This window comes from Cervus elaphus, chromosome 27, assembly GCF_910594005.1.
Source record: "Cervus elaphus chromosome 27, mCerEla1.1, whole genome shotgun sequence".
NCBI lineage: Eukaryota > Metazoa > Chordata > Mammalia > Artiodactyla > Cervidae > Cervus > Cervus elaphus.
In genome coordinates, this window is record NC_057841.1 from 39,606,348 (window position 1) to 39,614,116 (window position 7,769).

At 38.0% G+C, this 7,769-nt stretch overlaps 1 non-coding gene across 1 annotated transcript; it reads right to left on the reverse strand.

Moving 5' to 3' along the window:
- Window positions 1-5,889: 5,889 nt before the first annotated feature.
- LOC122685121 lies at window positions 5,890-5,996 on the reverse strand. The gene has a single exon (XR_006338286.1). It is a non-coding gene; the product is annotated as a U6 spliceosomal RNA (small nuclear RNA).
- Window positions 5,997-7,769: the final 1,773 nt, after the last annotated feature.

Sequence of the window (7,769 nt, forward strand, 5' to 3'; positions counted from 1 at the left end):
TCCTAGAGGAAATCAGTCCTGAACATTCATTGGAAGGACTGATGCTGAAGCTGAAACTCCAATACTTTGGCCACCTGATGTGAAGAAATAACTCATTGGAAAAGACCCTGATGCTGGGAAAGATTGAAGGCAGAAGGAGAAGGAGATGACAGACATGGTTGGATTGCACCACCGACTCAATGGACAAGAGTAAACTCTGGGAGTTGGTGGTGGACAGGGAGGCCTGGCGTGCTATAGTCCATGGGGTCGCAAAGAGTCAGATACAACTGAGCAACTGAACTAAACTAAACCTACCTCAAAAACCTGGCAGAAACAAGAGAGATCCATGGAGAATTATCTTTCAACAAATACTTAGTGCTTTTATTTTACAAAATCTTCTTTAACTTGTGACTAAATACATCAAAATAAATCTGTACAATTTTTTGAACCCATTCAGGTTTCAGGCTATTTTTTTTAAGTCATCGTATTTAGAAGGTTCAAGAAAAGAGCAGTTTGCTTGGCATGATGGGATATTTCCAATATTTCCAAATACCAAGCTCTCTTGTTGAGCAGAGAGTCAGTGACTTCATCAAGACTTCAGTGAGATTGTAGAAACATCTGTGGATGTGTCAACTCGGTTAAAGTTTGCAGAGAAGCCCCACATGTAATAGATGTCATTGTCCTCTGCAAGAACAGACCTTTCAAATCGTGAAAAAGAGAGTTTTGGTCTGAAAGACAGAAACACCATATCCTACTTGGTATTAGGTATCCAGTCTGAATTGGTCCTAAAATCATGGAACATTTATCCTGTAAATACAATTAATGTTTGGTGTTTCAACTTCCAACAGAACAGGAAATATATTACACATTTTCAGTAGCATTGAAGCATTAAGAAAGCTGACTACATACATTATGAAAAGACCAAATTAAGCTTTTTTGTAGGAAAATATTTCTATAAAATCATTTACTTTCAGTGTAAACTCTAAATGCAAGAAGTAGCCTGCAGTGGGGAGAATAAGAAGAGACTCAACTAAATGGGCAAATACTTTTAGCTTTGTTTTTTAAGTACCTGAAAAGTTGTTGAGGTTTTCTATTTTATATGGAAGTGTGTCTTTAAAATGTGGAGCCTAATTAACAAGCAATAAAACTATCTTGCCATGTGGTTCTAAAGGTCTTGCTCATTAATAATATAAGAAGAACCTACATCAAGCTAGAAGATGTTGCTACTTCAAATAAATTACACATGATCTTATAATGCAGGGTTTTAATTGAATGTTTGTACCACTTATAATGTCACAGTCTTCAAGATTTCACTTAACAATTGCCATCTGAAACATCTCACATCATCCTGTAAGTCTTAACAAGATGTGTGTGTGTGTGTGCGTGTGTATATATGTTTGCCTAAGTTTCCTTTTTAAATAAAAAGATTAGGTTTTTAGACTGGCATAACAGAACATTATTTTCTAGTTTTAATTTTCCTGAAATGACATTAATTATTTATTCCACAGTTATTGAGCACTGGATATATAAAAAATATCATATTTGTCACTGGTATACTAAGATAAATATGTCAGTCTTACACTGGTAAAATTTATAAGTTAGTAATTGTTTCAGATATGCAAACAGTATTTTCATAAGAAAAATTCTTCCTAGCTTGATCTACATAACTATGAAAAATTTTTTATCAGATAATTTTAGTTTTTAAAGCTAAATGGGTCTTTAAAATTCCTTTAGTATAATTCCTTCAGCTTTAAAATAGGACAAAATGGTCCAGGAAGATTGTTTTTTGTTCAAGTGTCCGTATAACCCTGGAACTAGAAATAATCTCCAAATTCAACTCTAAAGCTTTTTCTGTTGGTAAAAAAATCAGAAACAATATTTAGGGTAAGTCATTAAACCTTGAAATATTTGTGGTAAGTAGCAAAGACACCTCCTTTGAATGATTTTCTCATTTTATATAAAGTATGATTTCAAATAAATATGAACAAATTAGATATTATTAAAAATTGTAAATTGCTTTAGGGAAGATCCCCTGGAAAAGGAAATGGTAGCCCACTCCAGTATTCTTGCCTGGAGAATCCCATGGATGGAGGAGCCTGGTAGGCTCCAGTCCACAGGGTCGTAAAGAGTCGGACATGACTGAGAGACTTCACTTTCACTTCTCAATAACATTTTATTTTTAAATTATCACTTTTTATATTTACCAGTTTACTAAACTACTTTAAAAAATAATTTTAATTAATTATGCTCTACAGATTTCAACTTGCTTATACATATTTATCTTTACTGTATACTTATTTATAGTAATTTATCAATATACATATTTATACTTATTCTGTTTTGTACCCCCCAAAAAAGTATTAAAGGACACATATTTGGAAAGTACTTCAGACATTTAGATGATGGGGAAAAGTCATGAATTCAAATGTACTTACATTTGTATTAATAATTATAAAAATATTTAGCCCAGTGCACATCAGTGCTTTAAAAAAGGGTCATGTGTGTGCATGCTAAGTTGCGTCTGACTCTGCCACCCTATGGACTGTAGCCCACCAGGATTCTCTGGGAAAGAACACTGGAGTAGATTATCATGCCCTCCTCCAGGGGATCTTCCCAACCCAGGGATCGAACCCTTACATCTTACTTCTCCTGCATTGTCAGGAAGATTTTTTTTACCACTAGTGCCACCTAGGAAGCCCCCCAAAGGGTCAATATCATGTTATATACATCTTCCCTGGTTGGCTCAGGTAGTAAAGAATCTACCTGCAATGCTGGAGACTCAGGTTAGATCCCTGAGTCAGGAAGATCCCCTGGAGAAGGAAAAGGCAACCCACTCCAGAATTCTCACCTGGGAAATCCCAAGGACAGAGGAGCTTGGTGGGCTACAGCCCATGGGTCTCAAAGTTTCACACATGACTGAGTGACTATCACATCACCTTTTGTCTTCTCTATATCAAATACTGCCACTAGATAATAGCTCTTTTGCTTCTACAGTCCTATGAATAGAACATGAGAGTTTTTGTATTTTTGTTTTCATCAGTAGTTGTTGGAGGCATAGAATATATCTCCCCATTAACAAAGGAAATGCCGGGAGCCAAAACATATTGATTTGTATAAACTGGCTACCAGTTTAGATCATTCAGTCCCCCAAAGGTCTACAACCAGTAATCCATTTGACTGTGTACTTTGAGATTTCATATACTTATATTGGGGGCTTCCCTGATGGCTCAGATGGTAAAGAATCTGACCGCATTGCAGGGGACCCAGGCTCAATCCCTGGGTTGAGAAGATCCCCTGGAGAAGAGAATGGCTACCCACTCCAGTATTCTTGCTTGGAAAATTCCATGGACAGAGGAGCCTGGAGGGCTGTAGTCCATGAGGTCTCAAAGAGTCAGACACAACTGAGTGACTAACACAACAAAACACAACATACTTACACTGATCAATTATCAACTATATCTTACATATAGTATATATGTAAGAAAATATGCATGTTTATAACTATCAATTATACTATCAACTGAGCAAATATCTATCAATACATAATAGATAAAACAGTACAGACCTATACACACATATATATGTTCATCATTTGTTTGAAATATTTACATCTAGGTCCAAAGAGAACTCTAGCAGAGACTATCCAAATTTAGCTTTCAAAAGAGTGGTTAAATTATTCTTTTGCTTGCTAAAGTACATCAGAGATCAATTCCAACATGTGGGGGTGAGTGGTTTTCCCTCCACACCAAGAAATGCACAGGACACCAGCCGGGTTTCCTACAAGTCAACTCAGGGTCTACCAAGAAGTAGCATCTGGTCCACAGGTTAGGGGCTCAGTCTCACAAGATCGCCCTCTATCTCAAAGGCCAATCACAAGCCTAAGTTAACATGTGTGACCAATTGGCTACACACTGATGGTTTCAAGGATCCCTCCCCTTGGATTTCAGATGCTGATTGCAAGTCCAGGTTGTAACCTGTACTTCTGACCAACTCAGCTATAAATCAGAGGTTCCTAGGACCTCATCCCACTTCAGATTCAAGTAATTAGCTAAAGCAACTCACAGAACTCCGGAAACATTTACTTACATTTATCAATTTATAATAAAAAGATGTGATAAAGGCCACAGTCTGACTCTTTGCAACCCTATAGACTATCGCCCGCCAGGCTCCTCTGTCCATGGGATTTCCCCAAGCAAGAATACTAGAGTGGGTTGCCATTTCCTCCTCCAGGGGATCTTGTCGACCCAGGAACTGAACCTGCTTCTCTTGTGTCTCCTGCATTGGCAGGCGAGTTCTTTACCACTGGTGACACCTGGGAAGCCCTCATTACATAGTTAGGGCTGACTAAATAATTGACCATTGGCGATCGGATGCACCTCAGCCCCTCTCCCCTCCCCAGAGGTTTGGTGGGGAAGGTTGGATTCTGAAAGTTCCAGCTCTCCAGTCACATGGTTGGTTCCCTTGACAGCCAGCCAGCATTCTTAGGTTTCCTAAGGGCTTTCCAAATGTCACCTCATTAACAACACAAGACACCTTTAACGCTCTCATCACAGGAAATTACAAGGTTTTAGAATTCTATGTCAAGAATGGGGTCAAGGTCCAAATATGAATTTTTCTTGTTATAAATCACATCATCCCAGTTGCAAAGTACAGTCCGGCACCAATTATATGAAAAATTCTTTCCAAGATAAAAAATATATATATAGATATATATAGATATATATATATACTGATCAGAGGATTAAGATTTTGGAACTAATGTTTTGTCTTTCTCCTGAACTGAACAACATGCTAAAAACAATGCAGAGGGTGATGATACAGATGGAGGTGCTTCCTAGGTCTGGAGGGCAAACTGGGTGACACCTGATGTCAGTGATGTATTGATCCCACAGGAGATACTGTTATAGTCAATATCACAAGCTGGAGGTTTAAAAGCTTACATTCTCTACTCAGCAAACAGCTACTATGTACCTACGTGCTAGATGCCTCTCGTTTATTATGAGTGTAGGCATTATTGACTACTGACTTTCCTGCTGGTGCAGTGTATGGGAGTCTGCCTGCCAATGCAGGGGACCTGGGTTCAATCCCTGGTCCAGGAGGATTCCACATGCCACTGAGCAATTGACCCTGTGTGCCTAGAGCCCATGCACCACAACAACAGAAACCACTGCGATGAGAAACCTGTGCATCTCAACTAGAGAGTAGCCCCCACTCACCGCAACAAGAGAAAGCCCTCCTGCAGCAACAAAGACCCAGCACAACCAAAGGGGAAAAAATTAACTCTTTTCTTACTTGCAAACTTCCATCCTTCTGTATTTTTACTCTCCAAGCAAACAACTCACACTAGTAATTCCAAACCCTGCTTGCCTTAAGACTTTCCCAGGAGTTGCCATTTCCCAAGGATTCATGTGCTGAGCAAGTAAAACTCTTCAACCAAACCACTCACTTTACTCTTTGTTCAGGAAGACTTGACTTCCTAGGAAATGTGTCTAATATTATTGGGTTAAAACACTTTTCAATTTACAACTTTACAAATAAATGTCTTGGACTTCCTTCATTAAGTAAGCTGATACAATGCTAAATTTAAAATTTAGTCCTGCTGCTAGGATAACCAAGTCTTGAAGAGAAAAGTATTCCAATATTATAATTCTAATCCCAGAGAATCCTATGTTGTTTCCGTTGGTTTGGGTTATTTCAAATACTAACTACACCCTTATTCTGTGACTACCCAACCCCTTGCACTGTAATTCCAACATTTGAGTGGTCATTGCAAAGGTGTGCTTTCATCTCAGTTTCTAGATTAACGATTTTTTGTGTAAGGTGTTAGAAAGTGTTCTAGTTTCATTCTTTTACAAGTGGTTGACCAGTTTTCCCGGCACCACTTGTTAAAGAGGTTGTCTTTTTTCCATTAAAAATACAGAACACTTCACGAATTTGCGTGTCATCCTTGCGCAGGGGCCATGCTAATCTTCTCTGTATCGTTCCAATTTTAGTATATGTGCTGCCGAAGCGAGCACTAGATTAACGATTTTATTCAAAATATCACTGTATTTGCCATATGTTTAAAATCCAATATGGTGTTCCCTAAAATGTGTAACAATTAGAGCTAAGTCTGAAGTGGCCAATCTAAGCATAGGAAACACTCAAAAGACACACAAGTCCAACACAAGAAGCCTTAAAAAATAATTTAGATCATTATTGTATTTGTTTAGGATGAAGCACCATGAAGAAAGGCTATCTTAAAATCCTCTTTACCTATCTCCATCTCACTAGTAAAAAGAAGAAAAAGTGTTAGTCACTCATTCATGTCCAACTCTCTGTGACCCCATGGACTCTACCCCACCAGGCTCCTTTGTCCATGGGGTTTTCCAGGCAAGAATACTGGAGTGGGTTGCCATTTTATTCTCCAGGGGATCTTCCTGACCCAGAGATCTAACCCAGGTCTCCTGCATTGCAAGCAGACTCTTTACTAGAGGTTCATACAAAGCACTGCTTTTAAACACTGCCATCCTCTTCCTCCAAGCTCCCTTTTCAATGCTGTGGGGCTCTTTTGCTGACATCCTTCCTATTATAAGCAGTAGACAAGACCTGCTTCAGAGTCTCACTATTCAGTATACAACATCACTGTGAGCCTCACTCCTCTGAATCTCATCACACTAATGTTGAAATTTTAAAAATGCACTATGCTTAAATGCCTATCTATTTCCTCCACTACACTGGGATGTCTTTAGTATCCCTTGGGATAAGCTGGTGGAAGATACTCAACACATGTTACAATTGAATGTCTACTTGTGCCAGGTTACTGTCAGTGGAACACATGTATGTATTCAGTATAGAGATTGTCAACACTTATATTTACTTCAATTTATTAGCTGATGGCATGGAAGATTTATAGAAAGCAGTACCAGCTTGAAGACTTGGATTGAAGAAGCTTAAAACTTTTGCTGCCCAGACAGCTCAGCTTGAAGATTGGTGGAATCTTATTTTTATATCATGAAAAAATACAGGCAGTTGTTTTAATAGTTATTAATGGTAGCTGTCAGGCATGTAATTATTGACTGCGATGAGTCAGACTGGCCATAAAAAACACTTGTGTCCTGAACACAAATGGAAGAATAAAGATCCTGTAATTTTTTTAGGCTCACCAAAGAGAGACTACTAATTAAGTAGTAGAGTGTTTACCTGCAACAACCATTATGGGAAACTAATGAACTTGTTCAAAGGATGCAAACAAGTTCTCACCTGCTCTGTCAGTCAATAATACTGGAAAAAAGCAATTTCCATCACTGTGGGGAACCACAAGTTAATTCAGAAGCCACCAGATTTTAATGAGACTCAAAGCCAATACACTGGGTGGTAAAGTTTAGCCATCCACATTTTGGTCATATATAAGTTGTTTTTTAAATATAAAATATGGCATAAAATTCTAGCAGTCTCTACATCATTCACTGCATCTAGCAGAAGAAGGGGAGATAAGAGAGAAAAAAGAAACTGGGGATATTTGCTGGGGATATTCTGCACTCAACAAAAAGAAGAAAAAAAAACTGATTAAAATGAATGAGTTACTCAAAATCTCATTGTTTACTGTACATTCAGTAGTCTTACCAGAAGACATTAACCATGGCACAGTAATGAGAACATAGCAAGCAAGAAGAGTCTCCTACTCCATGTATATTATTTATGATATATTAGTACTCTCAAATGTATAGCTTTTCTGTTTCTGTATTAAGTTTTTCAATAGAAAACTATAAAATTATATTCATAATAAGTATTTAACACTGAATTCTGTG